The following is a 16,503-nucleotide window of genomic DNA, read 5'->3' as shown; positions in this document are numbered from 1 at the left end:
CTTCCATTTATGTGGTCAGTTTTAGGATACGTGTGATGTGGTGCTGAGAAGAAAGTATATTCTGTGGATTTGAGATGGAGAGTTCTATTGATGTCTATTAGGTCCGCTTGTTCCAGATCTGAGCGCAAGTCCTGGATATCCTTGTTAATCTTCTGTCCTGTTGATCTGTCTAATATTGACAGTGGAGTGTTAAAGTCTCTTTGTAGGTCATTAAGAACTTGCTTTATGTATCTTGGTGCTCCTGTATTGGGTGCATATATATTTAGGATAGTTAGCTCTTCTTGTTGCATTAATCCCTTTGCCATTATGTAATTCCCTTCTTTGTCTCTTTTGATCTTTGTTGGCTTAAAGTCTATTTTATCAAAGACTAGGATTGCAACTCCTACTTTTTTTTTTTTCCTCTCCATTTGCTTGGTAAATCTTCCTCCATCCCTTTATTTTGAGCCTATGTGTGTCTTTGCACATGAGATGGATCTTCTGAATACAGCACACTGATGGGTCTTGACTCTTTATCCAATTTGCCAGTGTGTGTCTTTTAATTGGTACATTTAGCCCATTTACATTTAAGGTTAATATTGTTATGTTGTGAAGTTGATCCTGCCATTTTGATGCTAGCTGGTTGTTTTTCCCATTAGTTGATGCGGTTTTTTCATAGTGTTGATGGTCTTTACAATTTGGTATGTTTTTGCAGTGGCTGATACCGGATGTTCCTTACCATGTTTAGTGCTTCCTTCAGGAACTATTGTAGAGCAGGCCTGGTGGTGATGAAATCTCTCAGCAGTTGCTTGTCCATAAAGGATTTTATTTCTCCTTCACTTACGAAGCTTAATTTGGCTGGATATGAAATTCTGGGTTGAAAATTCTTTTCTTTTAAGATGTTGAATTTTGGCCCCCACTCTCCTCTGGCTTGTAGAGTTTCCACTGAGGGATCTGCTGTGTGCTGATGGACTTCCCTTTTTGGGTAACCTAATCTTTCTCTCTGGCTGCCCTTAGCAATTTTTCCTTCATTTCAGCTCTGGTGAACCTGATGATTATTTGCCTTGGGATTGCTATTCTCGAGGAATACCTTTGTCGTGTTCTCTGTATTTCCTGTACTTGGATGTTGGCCTGCCTTGGTAAGTTGGGGAAGCTCTCCTAGATAATATCCTGAAGAGTGTTTTCCAGGTTGGTTTCATTCTCCCTGTTGCTTTCAGGTACACCGATCAAACATAGATTTTGTCTTTTCACATAATCCCATATTTATTGGAGGCTTTGTTCATTTCTTTTCACTGTTTTTTCTCTAATCTTGCCTCTACCTTTATTTCATTGAGTTATCTTCAATCTCTGATATACTTTCTTTCACTTGATTGATTTGGCTATTGGAACTTGTGTATGCTTCATGAAGTTCTTGTGCTATGTTTTTCAGCTCCATCAAATTATTTATGTTCTTCTCTATGCTGGTTATTCTAGTTAGCATTTCATCTAACCTTTCTTCAAGGTTCTTAGCTTCCTTGCATTGGGTTAGAACATGTTCATTTAGCTTGGAGAATTTTATTATCCACCTTCTGAAGCCTGCTTCTGTCAACTCATCAAATTCATTCTCCATCCAGTTTTGTTCCCTTGCTGGTGAGGAGTTGCGATCCCTTGGAGGAGAATAGGTGTTCTGGTTTTTGGAGATTTCAGCTTTTTTGCATTGGTTTCTTCCCATCTTCTTGGATTTATCTACATTTGGTCTTTGAAGTTGGTGGCTTTTGGATGGGGTCTCTGAGTGGACATCCTTTCTGTTGATGTTGAAGCTATTTCTTTCTGTTTGTTAGTTTTTCTTCTAACAGTCAGGAGCCTCTGCTGCGGGTCTGCTGGAGTTTGCTGGAGGTCCACTCCAGACGCTGCTTGCCTGGGAATCACCTGTGGGAGCTTAGAACAACAAAGATTGCTGCCTGTTCCTTCCTCTGGTAGCTTCCAGATGTCAGCCAGAGCTCTCCTGTATGAGGTGTATGTCAGCCAGGATACATGAGGGTCAAGGAGCCACTTGAGGAGGCAGTCTGTTCCTTATCAGAGCTCAAGCACTGTGCTGGGAGATCCCTTCAGAGCTGCTGGGCAGGGACATTTAAGTCTGCTGAAGCAAACCCACAACCACCCCCTTTCCCAGGTGCTCTGTCCCAGGAAGGTGGGGGCTTTATTTATAAGTCACTGACAGGCTGCTGCCTTTTCTCAGAGACACCCTGCCCAGCAAGAAGGGAGTCTAGTTGACAGTCTGCCTGCAGAGCCCTTGTTGAGCTGCAGCGGGCTCTACCCAGCAGCTATGTAATCTTCCTAGAGAGTTTGTTTACACAGGCAAGGTTAAAACTGCCTACCAGAGACTCAGCAATGGCAGACGCCCCTCACCTCATGGAGCTAGAACATCCCAGGTAGAGCTTAGACTGCTGTGCTAGCTGCAAGAATTTCAAGCCAGTGGATCTTAGCTTGCTGCTCTTTGTGTGTGTGGGACCCACTGAGCCAGATCACTTGGCTCCCTGCCTTCAGCCCCCTCTTTTAGAGGAATTAGCGGTTCTGTCTGGCTGGTGTTCCAGGCACCACTGGGGTATGAAAGAAAAAAAGAAACTGCTGCAGCTAAAATGGCCACCCAGTTTTGTGCTGGATACCTGGGGCACTGGTGGTGTAGGCACCAGAGGGAATCTCCCGGTCTGCAAGTTGTAAAGATCATAATAGTGCAGTATCTGAGCCAGAGTGTCACGAAAAGTCCCTAATGGCTTCCCCTGGCTAGGAGAGGGAGTCCTCCAGCCACTTGTGCTTCCTGGGCAAGGTGATGCCCCACCCTGCTTCAGATTGCCATCCTTGGGCTACACCTACTGTCTAACCAGTCACAGTGAGATGAACCTGGTACCGAGGTTGGAAATGCAGAGATCACTTGCCTTCTGGGTCACTCTCACTGGGAACTGCAGACTGGAGTTCTTCCTATTCCACATTTCATCTCTTCTATAGCATTTTGCTTACTGCATACAGCATTTTAGTATAGTTGAGTCTGTATTTACTATCTCTGATAGAATTGTAAAGACTTTTATGGTAAAGACTTTGTTCTATAGAATATTGCTTCTTTATCTTCCCATTAATTTTTATTTAATATTTAGAGCATAATTATTTAATACCTGCTATGCTGTAGGCCCTGTGCTGGGTCACAAAAAAATTAAAGTGGAAACACATAGGCCCCCTCACAGGGCATAGCAAAAGCACAAAACAGCATAAGTTGGAGGACATGAGATGTAGCATTCCAGGTAGAAGAAATAGAATCAAGAAATAACGGAGTTAAGAGAGTGTGTGGTGATTTCAAAGATCTGAAAGGAATACAACAGGACTGAAGCATAAAACAAAGGTGATAAGCATGAAAATTATAGGTAGAGCCAGATCATCATGAAATTAACCCAAACGCCCCACATGAAATCAACCCAAATGCCCATCAATGACAGACTGGATAAAATGTGGTACATATGCAGTATGGAATACTATGCAGCCATAAAAAGGAATCAAGTTTATGTTTTCTGCAGGAACATGGATGGAGCTGGAAGCCATTATCCTCAGCAAACTAACACAGGAATAGAAAACCAACCACATGTTCTCAGTTATAAGTGGGAGATGAGCAATGAGAACACATGGACACAGGTAGGGGAACAACACACACTGGGGCCTGTCTGAAGACGGGGTGGCGGAAGGGAGAGCATCATGATAAATAGCTAATGTATGCTGGCCTTAATACCTAGGTGATGTGTTGATAAATGCAGCAAACCATGATGGCATATGTTTCCCTATGTAACAAACCTGCACATCCTGCACATGCACCCCAGACCTTAAAATCAAAATAAAAAATTATTTAAAAGAACATCATAATAGAATTGCTCAAAACCAATGACAGGGAGAAAAATCTTAAAACAGCAAGCAACAAGATGCTTTGTAACAAGTTAAGAGTTTTAGTAGATTTCTCTTCAAAAGTAATGCAAGTGAAAAAAATGGATTACGTTTTCAAAGTATTAAAAAGAACTGTCAGAATTCTTAGCCCCCAAAAAAATCGTTTCAATACAGGAATGACTCAGAGATATTGCAGGTTCAATTCCAGACCACCACAATAAAGCAAATATCAAAATAAAGCAAGTCACACAAAATTGTTGGTTTTCTAGTACACATAAAAGTTATGTTTATATTATAATTTAGTCCACTAAGTTTACAATAGCATTATGTTTTTTTAAAAGCAAAGATCTTGAGTTACAGGAGAGATCATAACAAACGGGAGGCAGGACTAGATTGCAGCCCCCACTCAGATGAACAGAGCAGCATGTGGAGGCTTGCATCCTTAACTTTTGCTCCAGAACAACTGCAGGAATAAATCATGAAAGCCAAGAGAACCCACAGACCCTCTGAAGGAAGCAGATTTCTCCCGAAGGACCTGGGAGACACCGTAAATACTATGAGTGCCCAAACTGTGGAAGTGGGAAATGGGGATCATCCACCCCCAAACACACACCCTCACTGGGGAAGCTGAAGGTCTAGATGGTGGGAGAAGTTTCTTACCTTACCTGGAGCTGAGTCCATTTAGAGAGCCAAGCAAAACACAGGGATAGAGGAAGCAGCAGGAAAAGGCCTGTGGGCTTGCTGGGTCCCCTAGCAAGACATTTCTGCCTTGCCTCACAGAAGTGCTTAGGGAAGGTGGCCAGAGGCACTAGGAAAAGGCCACAGGGAGAAGGAAACATCCAAGTGAATTTGTAACAATTTGAATTCATCTAGAAGTTTCCTGGCCAGAACTCAGGGTAGGGTGTGAATCTGGTGTGCAGACTCCACAGCCAAGGGAAGCATGAAAGCCCTACTTGCTTTCACAGCTGGTGGGATGGGTAGCCTGGGGCAAGTTCTCAGCCCTGCTCACTCACTGCCTGGAAGCACACTTGGTGCTGTTGGAGGGGACACAATGGGAGTGAGACTGGCCTTTGGGTTGCATGGGAGTTGGGTGAGGCCTGTTACTGTCAGCTTTCCCCCACTTCCCTAACAACTGCATGACACAGTAGAGGTAGCCATAATCCTCCTAGGAACCTAACTCCATTGACCTAGGAACCACACCCCCATCTCCCACAACAGTTGCAGCAAGGCCTACCCAAGGAGAGTCTAAGCTCAGACATGCTTAAGCCTGCCCCCACCTAATGGTCCTTCCCAATTCACCCTGGTATCTGAAGACAAAGGGGGTATACTCTTAGGAGTTCTAAGGCCCTGCCCACTGCCTGATGCCTCTCCATGCTACCACAGGTGAGGCTCTCTTTAAAGCGCCACCTCCAGCAGGAGGCCAATCAGCCCAAAAATAGTGAGTTAAACAACCAGAGCTAAGAATACTCACAGAGTTCATTTCACCATGCTGCCACTTCCATCAGAGCAGGGGGTGCTGATATCCATAGCTTAAAGACCCACAAACAGTTCATATCACAGTACTCTGTGCAGACAACTTCCAGTCCCAGCACAGAGCCTCTTAGACTGGCTGGGTGGCTAGATCCAGAAGAGAGACAGTGATCACTACAGCTTGGCTCTCAGGAAGACACATCCCTAGGAAAAGGGGGAGAGTACCACATCAAGGGAGCAACCCATGGGACAAAAAAATCTTAGCAACAGCCTTCAGACCTTTCCTCTGACAGAGACTACACAAATGAGAAGAAACCAGAAAACCAACCCTGGTAATACAACAAAACAAGGTTCTCTAACAACCCCACTAGCTCACCAGCAGTGGATCCAAACCAAGAAGAAATTCCTGATTTACCTGAAAAAGAATTCAGGAGGTTGATTATTAAGCTATTCAGGGGAGCACCAGACAAAGGCAAAGCTCAATTTAAGGAAGTGAAAAAATGGTACAAGAAATGAAGGGAGAAATTCTCAATGAAATAGATAGCATAATTAATAAACATTCAGGAAACAATGGACACACATAAAAATGCAAAATGCTCTGGAAAGTCTCAACCATAGAAATGAACAAGCAGAAGAAAGAACTTCAGAGCTTGAAGACAAGGTTTTCAAATTAACCCAATGTAACAAAGACAAAAAAGAATATGAAAATATGTACAACGCCTCCAAGAAGTCTGGGATTATGTTAAATGACCAAACCTAATAATAATTGGTGTTCCCAAGAAAGAAAAGAAATCCAAAAGTTTGGAAAACATATTTGGGGAAATAATTGAGGAAAACTTCCCCAGCCTTGCTAGAGACCTATGCATATAAATACAAGAAGCCCAAAGAACCCATGGAAAATTCGTCACAGAAAGATCATTGCCTAGCCACATTATCATAAGGTTATCTAAAGTTAAGATGAAGGAAAGAATCCTAAGAGGTGTGAGACAAAAGCACCAGGTAACCTATAAAGGAAAACCTATCAGGTTAATAGCAGATGTCTCAGCAGAAACCCTACAAGCTGGAAGGGATAAGGGCCCTATCTTCAGCCTCCTAAAACAAAACAATTATCAATGAGGACTTTTGTATCCAGCAAAAATAAGCTTCATAAATGAAGGAAAAATACAGCCTTTTTCAGATAAACAAATGGAGAGAGTATTCACCACTATATCAAGCCAGCACTATAAAAACTGACAAAAGGAGCTGTAAATATTGAAACAAATTCTGGAAACACATCAAAACAGAACATCTTTAATGCATGAATCTCACAGAACCTATAAAACAAAAACACAATTTAAGAACGAAAGGTATACAGGCAACAAATAGCATGACGAATGGAATGGTACCTCACATCTCAATACTAATGTTGAATGTAAATGGCCTAAATACTTCACTTAAAAGATATAGAATTGCAGAATGGATAAGAATTCACCAACCAACTATCTGCTGCCTTCAAGAGATTCACCTAACATATAAGGACTCACATCAACTTCAGGTAAGGGGTGAAAAAAGCCATTCCATGCAAATGGACACAAAAAGCAAGCAGGAGTATCCATTCTTATGTCAGGCAAAACAAACTTTAAAGCAACAGCAGTTTAAAATGACTAACAGGGACATTATATGATTATAAAAGGCCTTGTCCAACAGGAAAATATCACAATCCTAAGTATATATGCACCTAACACTGGAGATACCAAATTTGTAAAACAGTTACTAATAGACCTAAGAAATGAGATAGTCAGCAACACAATAATAGTGGGAGACTTCAATACTCCACTGACAGCACCAGACAGGTCATCAAGACAGAAGGACAACAAAGAAACAATGGCATTAAATTCTACCCTGGAACAAATGGACTTAATAGATATTTACAGAACATTCTACAACCACAGAATATGCATTCTACTCATCAGCCCATGGAACTTTCTCCAAGATAGACCATATGATAGGCCATAAAACAAGCCTCAATAAATTTAAGAAATTTGAAATTATATCAAGCAGTCTCTCAGATCACAGTGGAATAAAACTGGAAATCAACACCTAAAGGAAACCTTCAAAACCATGTAACTATATGGAAATTAATAACCTGCTCCTGAATGATCATTGGGTCAAAAATGAAATCAAGATAGGAGTTAAAATATTCTTTGAACTGAACTACAATAGTGACAAAACATATCAAAACCTCTGGGATACACCAAAGACAGTGCTAAGAGGAAGTGTATAGCCCTAAATGCCTACATTAGAAGGTTTGAAATAACACAAACAATCTAAGGCCACACACCTCAAGGAACTAGAAGAACAAGAACAAACCAAACCCAAACCCAGCAGAAAAAAGGAGATAACCAAGAACAGAGCAAAACCAAATGAAATTGAAACCAAAAAATACAAAAGATAAATGAAACAAAAAGCTGGTTCCTTGAAAAGATAAATAAAAATTGATAGACCATTCACAAGATTAACCAAAAAAAGGAGAGAAAATGAAAATAAGCTCAATTAAAAACAAAACAGGATATGTTACAGCTGATGCCACAGAAATACAAAAGACCATTCAAGGCTACTGTGAACACCTTTATTTGCATAAATTTGGAAACCCAGAGACAGATAAATTCCTGGAAAGATACAACCCTCCTAGCTTAAATCAGGGAGAATTAGATACCGCGAACAGAACAGACCTACAACAAGCAGTAAGATTGAAGTGGTAATTTAAAAATTATCAACCAAAAAAAGTCCACAACAAGATGAATACACAGCAGAATGCTACCAGACATTTAAAGAAGAATTGGTACCAATCTTATTGACACTATTCAAAAGATAGAGAAAATCACTTTATGAAGCCAGCATCATTCTAGTACCAAAGCTAGGAAAGGACATAATCAAAAAAAAAAAAAAACTACAGGTCAATATTCCTGATGGACATAAATGCAAAAATCCTTAACAAAATACAAGCCAACCAAGTCCAATGACATATCAAAAAGTTAATCCAGCATGATCAAGTGGGTTTCACACCAGGGACACAGCAATGGTTTAACATATGCAAGTCAATAAATGTGATATACTATATAAACAGATTTAAAAATAAAAATCACATGACCATCTCAACAGATGCAGAAAAAGCATTTGACGAAATCCAGCATCACTTTATAATTAAAACTCTCAGCAAAATCAGCATACAAGAGACAAGCTTCAATGAAATAAAAGCCATCTGTTGCAAACCCACAGCCAACATAATACTGAATGGGGAAAAGTTGAAACCATTCCTTCTGAGAACTGGAACAAGACAAGTATGCCCACTCTCACCACTTTTCTTCAACATAGTACTGGAAATCCTAGCCAGAGCAATCAAATGAGAGAAAGAAATAAAGGTCATTCCAAATAGATAAAGAGGAAGTCAAACTGTCACTGTTTGCTGATGATATGATTGTTTACCTAGAAAACCCTAAAGACTCCTTCTAGAAAGCTCCTAGAAGTGATTTTTTAAAAAATCATCAGTTTCCCGGTACAAAATTAATGTACACAAATTAGTGGCTCTTCTATATACCAACATGGACCAAGCTGAGAATCAAATCAAGAACTCAATCCCTTTTACAATAGCTGCAAAAATTAAATAAAATACTTAGGAATATACCTAATCAAGGAGGTGAAAGACCTCTACAAGGGAAACTACAGAACACTGCTGAAAGAAATCACAGATGACACAAAAAAATTGAAACATATCCCATGCTCATGGGTGGATAGAAACAATATTGTAAACTCAAAAGCAATCTACAAATTCAATACAATTCCCATCAAAATACCGCCATAATTCTTCAAAGACTAGAAGAATTCATATGGAACCAAAAAAGGGCCCACATAGCCAAAGGAGGAATAAGCAAAAAGAACACATCTGAAGGCAACACATTACCTGATTTCAAACTATGCTATAAGGTTATACTCACCAAAACAACATGATACTGCTACAAAAATAGGCACATAGACCAATGGAACAGCATAGAGAACCCAAATACTCACAGCCAACTGATCTTCAACAAAGCAAACAAAAACATAAAGTGGAGAAAGGAAACTCTATTCAACAAATGATGCTGGGATAATTGGCAAGCCACATGTAGGCTTCATCACTCACCTTTTGCAAAAATCAACTCAAGATGTATCAAGAACTTAAAATCTAAGACCTGAAACTATAAAAATACTAGATGATAACACTGGGAAAAAATCCTTCTAGCCATTGGTTTAGGCAAGGATTTTATGACCAAGAACTTAAAAGCAAATGCAATAAAACCAAAGATTAATAGCTATGACTTAATAAAACTAAGGAGATTTTGCACATCAAAAGGAACAGTCAGCAGAGTAAACAGACAACCCACAGAGTGGGAGGAAATCTTCACAATCTATACATCTGACAAAATACTAATATCTAGAATCTACAATAAACTCAAACAAATTAGCAAGAAAAAAATAATCCCATCAAAAAGTGGGCTAAGGTCATGAATAGACAGTTTTCCAAAGAAGATATGCAAATAGCCAATAAACATATGAAAAAATGCTCAACATCACTAATGATCAGGGAAATGCAAATGAAAACCAAAATGCAATACCGCCTTACTCTTCAATGAATGGCGATAATCAAAAAATTTAAAAAAAAATAGATGTTGGCATGGATGCAGTGAACTGGGAATACTTCAACATTGCTGGTGGGAAGGTAAACTAGAATAATAACTATGGAAAACAGTGTGAAGAATTTTCAAAGAACTAAAAGTAGAATTACCATTCGATCTAGCAATACCACTACTGGGTATCTACCCAGAGGAAAAGAAGTCATTATTCAAAAAAGATACTTGCACATGCATATTTATAGCAGCACAATTCGCAATTGCAAAAATTTGGAACCAACACAAATGCCCATGAATAAACAAGTGAAAAAGAAACTATGGTATATATGATGGAATACTACTCAGTCATAGGAAGCAATAAATTAATGGCATTCACAGTGGCCTGGGTGTTGGAGACTATTATTCTAAATGAAGTAACTCCAAGCATCATATGTTCTCACTCATAAATCGGAGCTAAACTATGAGGATGCAAAGGCATAAGGATGACACAGTGGACTTTGGGGACTCAGAGGTTAAGGGTGGGAAGGGTGTGAGGGATAAAAGACTACAAATTATGTGCAATGCGTACTGCTCAGGAGATGGGTGCACCAGATCTCACAAGTCACCGCTAAAGAAATTACTCATGTAACCAAACACCACCTGTTCCCCAATAACCTATGGAAATAATTTTTTTAACTAAGTAAATAAATAAGAGTTAATTACATGAAAAAAAATCTTAATTTACAATCATTTGTCATTCAAAATGTTGATAATCATCTGAGTTTTCAGCAAGTCATAATCTTTTTGCTGATGAAGGATCTTGCCTCGATGTTGATAGCTGATGAGTGCATCAGGGTGGTGGGTGCTAAAGGTTGAGGTTGCCATGGCTATTCCTTAAAATAAGATGACAGTGATGTTTCCTGCATCAATTGACTTCCATCCACAAAAGATTTGTCTGTAGTACGTGATGTAATGCTGCTTGATAGCATTTTACTCACAGTAGAACTTTATTCAAAATTAGAGTCAATCCTCTCAAACTGTCCTGCTTTATCAACTAAGTTTATAAAATATTCTAAATCCTTTGTTGCCATTTAAACAATGTTCACAGCATCTTCAAATGAAGTAAATTCCATCTCAAGAAACCACTTTATTTGCTCATCCATAAGAAGCAACTCATCCTTTCAAGTTTTATCATGAGATTAAAGCAATTTAGTCACATATTCTAATTCTAGTTTTATTGCTATTTCCACCATATCTACAGTTTCTTCCTCCATTAAAGGTTTGAACTCCTCAAAGTAATCCATGAGGGATGGAATCTAATTCTTCCAAAACTCCTGTTAATATTGGTGTTTTGACCTCCACCCATGAATCACAAATGTTCTTAATGCCATCTGGAATGGTGAATTCTTTCCAGGAGTTTTTAACTTACTTTGTACAGATCTACCAGAAGAATCACTATAAGCAGCTATAGTCTTATAAAATGTATTTCTTCTTTTTATTCAATTTTATTTTAAGTTCAGGGATAAGTGTGCAGGATGTGCAGATTTGTTAGAGAAGCAAATGTGTGCCATGGTGATTTGCTGCACAGATCATCCCATTACCTACGTATTAAGCCCAGCATCCACTAGCTATTCTTCCTGATGTTCTCCTTCCACCCCCACAATAGGTTCCAGTGTGTGTTGTTCCTCCCCATGTATTTATGTGTTCTCAGTGTTCAGCTCCCACTTATAAGAGAGAACGTGTGCTGTTTGGTTTTCTGTTCCTGCATTAGTTTGCACAGGATTAGGGCTTCCAACTCATCATGTCCTTGAAAAGGACATGATCTTGTTCCTTTTTATGGCCGCATGGCATTCCATGGTGTGTACGTACAACATTTTCTTTATTCAGTCTACTGCTGATGGGCATCTAGGTTGATTTCATGTCTTTGTTATTGTGAATACTGCTGCATCTTCATATATCTTTAAAATAGAATGATTTATTAATATATTCTTTTGGGTATATACCCAGTAATGGGATTGCTGGATCCAATGGTATTTCTGCCTTTAGGTCTTTGAGGAATTGCACACTGTCTTCCACGATGGCTGAACTAATTTACATTCCCACCAATAGTGTAAAAGTGTTCCTTTTTCTCTGCAACCTCACCAGCATCTGTTGTACTTTGACCTTTTAATAATAGCCACTCTAACTGTTGTGAGATGTTATCTCATTGTGGTTTAGATTTGCATTTCTCTCATGATCTGTGATGTTGAGCTCTTTTTTTCATGTTTGTTGGCTGTATGTATGTCTTTTTTGAAGTATCTGTTCATATCCTTTGTTCACTTTTTAATAGGGCTTTTTGATTTTGTTTTGTAAATTAAGTTCTTTGTAGATACTGAATATTAGACCTTTGTCAGATGGATAGATAGAAAAAATTTTCTCCCATTCTGTAGGTTGCCTCCTCACTCTTCACAGAAGTATGATGATACTTTCTTTTGCCATGCAGAAGCTCTTTAGTTTAATTATATACCATTTGTCCATTTTTGCTTTCTTTGCTATTGCTTTTGACATTTTCATAATGAAATCTTCACCCTTGCCTATATCCTGAATGGTATTGCCTAGACATTCTTCTGCAGTTTTATAGTTTTGGATGTCACATTTAAGTCTTTAATCCATCTTGAGTTAATTTTTATATATGATGTAAGGAAGGGATCCAGTTTCAATTTTCTGCATATGCCTAGTTTGTTCTCCTAGTATCACTTATTAAATAGATAATCTTTTATACATTTCTTGCTTTTGTCAGGTTTGCCAATGATCAGATGGTTGTAGCTGTGCAGTCTTATTTCTGAGTCCTCTATTCTGTTCCATATGTCTGTTCTTGTACCAGTACCACGCTATTTTGCTACTGTGGCCTTGTAGTATAGTTTGAAGTTGGGTAGAATAATGCCTCCAGCTTTGTTCTTTTTCCATAAGATTGTCTTCAATATTCAGGCATTTTTTGGTTCCATATGAATTGTTAAATAGTTATTTCTAAATCTGTGAAGAATGTCAATGGTCATTAAATGGAAATAGCATTGAATCTCTAAATTATTTGGGGCTGTATGGCCATTTTCATGATATTAATTCTTCCTATCCATGAGTATGGAACATTTTTCCATTTGTTTGTGTCCTCTCTGATTAAATGGATTTCTTTATATATATATATAAACTTTAAGTTCTGGGGTACATGTGTAGACCGTGCAGGTTTGTTACATAGGTATACATGTGCCATGGTAGTTTGTTGCACCCATCAACCTGTCATCTACATTAGGTATTTCTCCTAATGCTCTCCCTCCCCTATTCTCTCACCCCCCAAGAGGCCATAGTATGTGATGTTCCCCTCCCTGCATCCATGTGTTCTCACTGTTCAATTCCCACTTATGAGTCAAAACATGCAGTATTTGGTTTTCTATTCTTCTGTTACTTTGCTGAGAATGATGATTTCCAGCTTCATCCATTTCCCTGCAGAGAACATGAACTCATCCTTTTTTATGGCTGCATAGTATTCCATGGTGTATATGTACCACATTTTCTTTATCCAGTCTATCTTTGATGCACATTTGGGTTACAAGTCTTTGCTATTGTAAACACTGCTGCAATAAACATATGTGCATGTGTCTTTATACTAGAATAATTTATAATGCTTTGGGTAATTACCCAGCAATGGGATTGCTGGGTCAAATGATATTTCTATTTCTAGATCCTTGAGGAATCACCACTCTTTCTTCCACAGTGGTTGAACTAATTTACACTCCCACCAACAGTGTAAAAGCATTCCTATTTCCCCACATCCTCTCCAGCATCTGTTGTTCCTGGCTTTTTAATAATCACCATTCTAACTGGCATGAGATGATATCTCAATGTGGTTTTGATTTGCATCTCTCTAATTACCAGTGATGATGAGCTTTTCTTCATACGCTTGTTGGCTGCATAAATGTCTTCTTTTGAGAAGTGTCTGTTCATATCCTTCTCCCAATTTTTGATGGGGTTATTTGTTGTCTTTTTTTTTTTTCTTGTAAAGTTGTTTAAATTTTTTGTAGATTCTAGATATTAGACCTTTGTCAGAAGGATAGATTGCAAAAATTTCTCACATTCTGTAGATTGCCTGCTCACTCTGATTATAGTTTCTTTTGCTGTGCAGAAGTTCTTTAGTTTAATTAGATTATATTTGTCAATCTTGGCTTTTGTTCCCATTGCCTTTGGTGTTTTAGTCATGGAGTCTTTGTCCATGCCTATGTCCTGAATGGTATTACCTGGGTTTTTCTTCCAGAGTTTTTATGGTCTTAGGTCTTACGTTTGTCTTTAATTCAGCTTGAGTTAATTTTTGTATAAGGTGTAAGAAAGGGATCCAGTTTCAGTTTTCTGCATATGGCTAGCCAGTATTCCCTTCATCATTAATGAAACAGGGAATGCTTTCCCCATTGCTTGTTTTTATCAGGTTTGTCAAAGGTTAGATGATTGTAGATATGTGGCATTATTTCTGTAAGGCGGGCCTGGTGGTGATGAAATATCTCAGCAGTTGCTTGCCTGTAAACGATTTTATTTCTCCTTCACTTGTGAAACTTAGTTTGGCTGGATAGGAAATTCTGGGTTGAAAATTCTTTTCTTTAAGGATGTTGAATATTGGCCCCCACTCTCTTCTGGCTTGCAGGGTTTCTTCTGAGAGATCTGCTGTGAGTCTGATGGGCTTCCCTTTGTGGGTAACCCAACCTTTCTCTCTGGCTGCCCTTAGCATTTTTTCTTTCATTTCAACCGTGGTAAATCTGATAATTATGTGTCTTGGGGTTGCTCTGCTCAAGGAATATTAGTGGTGTTCTCTGTGTTTCCTGAATTTGAATGTTGGCCTGCCTTTCTAGTTGGGGGAGTTCTCCTGGATAATATTCTAAAGACTGTTTTCCAACTTGGTTTCATTCTTCCCATCACTTTCAGGTACACTGATCAAATGTAGGTTTTGTCTTTTCACATAATCCAATATTTCTTCAAGGCTTTGCTCATTTCTTTTCACTCTTTCTTCTCTAATCTTGCCTTCTCACTTTATTTTATTGAGTTGATCTTCAATCTCTGATATCCTTTCTTCCGATTAATTAATTCAACTATTGAAACTTGTATATACTTCACAAAGTTCTCATGCTCGGTTTTTCAGCTCCATCAGGTTGTTTATGTTCTTCTTTTTGCTGGTTATTCTAGTTAGCATTTCATCTAACCTTTTTTAGAGGATCTTAGCTTCCTTGCATTGGGTTATAACATGCTTGTTTAGCTCAAAGAAGTTTGTTATTACCCACCTTCTGAAGCCTGCTTCTGTCAATTCATCAAACTCATTCTCCATCCAGTTTTGTTCCTTTGCTGGTGAGGAGTTGTGATCCCTTGTGGTTTTGTTAGTTTTTCTTCTAACAGTCGGGAACCTCTGCTGCAGGTCTGCTGGAGTTTGCTGAAGGTCCACTCTAAATCCTGCTTGCTTGGGAATCACCAGCAGGGGCTGCAGAACAGCAAAGATTGCTGCCAGTTCCCTCCTCTGGTAGCTTTGAGACCAGGTTGTGGGTTGCAGGGGAGGCTCAGCTCCCTAGTGGGAGATGCCCCGGTGTGCACAGGTCCTTTGGCTCTCATCCACCCAAGAATAGGTAAGAGGTCTTGGCATGGTGATATTATTCATGGAAATATAGGACCCCAAGAGCTTTTGCAGAAAAATGATTTATTAGGCAAAGAGAGAAAGAGAAGTAGGGAGAGAAAAGCCAATTCCCACACTGTTGTGGGAAATCTGCACAGGTGAGGGGCAGGAGGTCTTTTAATCTGGCAGTTATTCCCACCCCATCCAAGTTATTGTCCCACAAGAGGATGTCCTTCAAATGTTGGAATGTCTGATCTTTGATTCTGACATCTGATTGTTTGGCCCAGAGTCCTCCCATAGCTTTTCATGGCCTTTTCTAAACAAAAGAAGCTAACCTAGCCAGTCTACCTTCCCACGCATCTGAAAGTTAGACAAAGACATTTAGGCTCCCAGATGGATACATGAAAGAAGTCAGGTCAAGCATATTGCTGGGATGTTCTTGCCTTTGAAACCATGCCCCTTGTGGACCCTGGAGGAAAAGTTAACATATTCTTTTGGCTTCATCCCAGAAGAGTACCTACCAGATGCCAGCCAGAGCTCTCCTGTATGAGGTGCCTGTCAGCCCCTGCTGGGAGGTGACTCCCAGTCATGATACACAAGGGTCAGGGAACCACTTGAGGAGGCCGTCTGTCCCTTATCAGAGCTCTAGCACTGTACAGGGAGATCTGTTGCTCCCTTCAGAGCTGCCAGTCAGGGACATTTAAGTCTGCAGAAGCTGAACCCACAACCGCCCCTTTTCCCGGGTGTCCTGTCCCAGGAAGGTGGGGGCTTTATTTATAAGTCCCTAACAGGCTGCTGCCTTTTATCAGAGATGTCCTGCCCAGCAAGAAGGGAGTTTAGTGACTGCCTGCAGAGGCCTTGCTGAGCTGCCATGGACTCCACCCTGTTGCTGTGTAAACTTCCCAGAGA

The 16,503-nt window shown here is 39.5% G+C and overlaps 1 long non-coding RNA gene across 1 annotated transcript; it reads left to right on the top strand.

The window, feature by feature from the left end:
• The first annotated feature begins 787 nt into the window (after nt 1-787).
• Nucleotides 788-14,705, top strand: LOC116530277. The gene is made up of 3 exons (XR_004259916.1): nt 788-937; nt 7,632-7,634; nt 14,668-14,705. It is a non-coding gene; the product is annotated as an uncharacterized LOC116530277 (long non-coding RNA).
• Nucleotides 14,706-16,503: the final 1,798 nt, after the last annotated feature.

Source organism: Sapajus apella, unplaced genomic scaffold (genome assembly GCF_009761245.1).
Source record: "Sapajus apella isolate SASKATOON/1434 unplaced genomic scaffold, GSC_monkey_1.0 scaffold66, whole genome shotgun sequence".
NCBI classification, from domain to species: Eukaryota; Metazoa; Chordata; class Mammalia; order Primates; family Cebidae; genus Sapajus; species Sapajus apella.
Note: the sequence above shows the minus strand (reverse complement) of the source record. Positions and strands in the feature narration are given on the sequence as shown.